Genomic DNA, 2,768 nt, shown 5'->3' with positions numbered 1-2,768 from the left:
TGGCCCTCATCGAAGCCACGTAAGCCTAATCCCTCATCATCACCGCTCACCTCCGCTGATGGGACGTTCGAGCTTTGATTCTAAGAGTGAAACCATATTAATTGGAAATTAGATAAGAACTTAGAGGATAAAACAGTTTAAAAAGTGAGATTACACAAGTAGGAGTAGACTTATACTGTGCGAGTAGCCACCTCAGTCCAATCGACCGTTGCTCCCAATGCCTCCTGCTCAATAAACCATGGCTTTGTACCTATGCGAAACCCGCATCTTGTCTATGCGTCTGTTGGAAGGTGACCCATCGCAGCTTGCTATGGGCCCAATTTATGAGAGTTAGATAAAGTGCATGCAATATGTAATAAAACAAATAGAACAATAAATTAAATGAGAAGAAGTAGACTGACCACGGTTGCCTCGAGGCCTGTACCAAAGTGCGAAGTACCGACAGAGTCCAACCGTCTTCTCGCCACCCTCCTCTGACCCTCAAACAGTTCGAGATGGTCCCTGTACTACTTCTTGAAAAACTTCCAGTCAGCTTTGTCTGCCCAGCTAGGTTTAGCCTTCCCCTTTGCGATTGAAGTACGTAAGGTTGACCTACGATGCTTCAAGACCCCACCCATGCGCTCTCGCATGTAAACCAAAATGAACTCCCAATTTGGGGGGTTAGGGTATTGTCTTTTCAATTCATTGATGACTGCCTGCTTCTTTTTGTCATCTTGGTACCGCCAGTCAGTAGCTATGCCGCTCCTAAAGTGATGGCTCATCAAACGCCTCATGGTGGCCATCACTTGCTGAGCCCTTTTTATTTTCTATTATCTCTTCAGCAGCCGTGATTTCATAGGACAGGTCCTAACTTGGGTAAGAAGGACTCATGGTAGCGGTAGAGCTAGAGCGAGTGGTGTTACTACGAGTGCTTACGGAGCGAGGAGTAGTAGTGGGAGTAGGAGAAGGCAAGGGACCTGACTGGTATTGGGTCTCGGGACCAAGTGGAGACTTGTAGGGATGTGAGTGTGCTGACTCGTCTACATAAGCGACCCTTCCTACTCTTCCTTCCCTTAAAATAGGCACGCCTAGTTGATGACCGCTCAGTTGAAGGGGCTAGAGGGGATGACTGGATAGTAGGTCCAGCCATTGGTGTAGGAGAGGGATTTGCTGACGTCCTCTGGGATAGCAAAGAGAAGAATCTCGCTGCCTCCGCATCGGTCATATGTGCAACAAACTTATCGGGACTCCCAACAAAGCCATGGGCTACTAGTAAAGGAGTTCCCCGAGGGGTAGTCACAGTGCTAGGTTTGAGAGGAGTTGGACCACGGGTAGTCACAAGGGTAGGCCCCTGAGGTGTCGCCTCAGTGAAATCAAAGTCATTTAGAGAGTAGAGATCATGATGTCTCCTCCTACAAGGGTTTCTATACTCATCGGACATGTGACGTGATCCCATGTCTAATTTGGGGGGATTGGACAAGCGTAGACACAAACATGAAGACAAAAAACAAAAAACAAAAAACACGAGCGGGTAAGAAGTGGATAGATAATTAATTACTTAAGACAATTATGAAAGTCAAACTCAAGAAATTATGAAAAGGCAATTAATCACTTGTGAAAATTATGAAATGACATCAATGCATAAAGGATAAATATGAAAGGACAATTATTTGCTTAAGACAATTATGAAAAGCTAGTTTTGAAATGGCAAATATTTATGAAAGACAAGTGGAATCCAAGAGCTAGTTTTGAAATGGCAAATATTTATGAAAGACAAGTGGAATCCAAGAAGATTTTCATATATAAAAAATAGAGACCAAAAGTATGTATATCTCCAAAATTATGTATATAAAAGCAAAGTTTGTCTCCAAAAGAGACATTCTCCAAAAATGCCAAAATGGTGGAGGAGGTCTACTGCTCTGCGTTACTATCTGAGGTAGTTTCCTCCTCTGCACCACTAGGTGGGGGTCTATGGGAACCTCATCCTCCACCTCTTCTAATATGTGGTCATGCTTCAGTGACTATGTACTCGCAATCCACAAATGCCTCCACACAATCCATTATGTCCTTTACACAATCATATTTGAGGCTTCACCAGTCGTCGTGGTCTCTCCACAACCTACGGAGTTCCCATAGGTTGTGTTAAGCATTCCTCAGTCGCCCTTGCTCCACTACCCTTCAGCTTGGACCCCACCCAAGCGCACGTACCCCCATGTTGTACTTCAACCAGTCGCTCTCTTGTGCAATCTTCTCTTTTACATGAGCTAGTAGAGAAGCTATGTCTATAATCCCTACGACGTAGGGAACCGGTTTGGGGTTTAGGGAGGACACCCATGGGTGAGGGTGTGGTTGTTCCATTTATAATCTATTTGAAAAAAAAAAGAACCAAATATGGCTAAGGAGCATGTGAAAAAAGAACCAAATACGACTAAGGATAAGGAAATAAGCATATGCATAAGAGAAGGAGAAGCAAACGAGAAGGAAAAGAGAAGGAGAAGCATCAGAGAAGGAAGAGGGGAAAATAAGAGAAGGAAGAGGGGAAAAGAGATTGAAAGAGGGGAGAAAGAAGAGGGGAAAAGAGCATAAGCATAAGAGAAGGAAAAATATATGCATATGAGAAAAAGAGAGAAATCCTATGCTTATGCTTATGCATGAGCCCCTCTTTCAATCTCTTTTTCCCTCTTCCTTCTCTTCTTTTCCCCTCTCTTTTTTCCTCTTTTTTCTCTTCTTTTCATAAGCATATGCCTATGCCTATGCCTATGCTTATGCTTATGGGAAAAAGAGATTGA

The sequence above is a fragment of the Dipteris shenzhenensis genome, chromosome 29 (genome assembly GCF_047967505.1).
Source record: "Dipteris shenzhenensis isolate YYH24624 ecotype China chromosome 29, Dip_SZ_1.0, whole genome shotgun sequence".
Classification (NCBI taxonomy): domain Eukaryota; kingdom Viridiplantae; phylum Streptophyta; class Polypodiopsida; order Gleicheniales; family Dipteridaceae; genus Dipteris; species Dipteris shenzhenensis.
Note: the sequence above shows the minus strand (reverse complement) of the source record.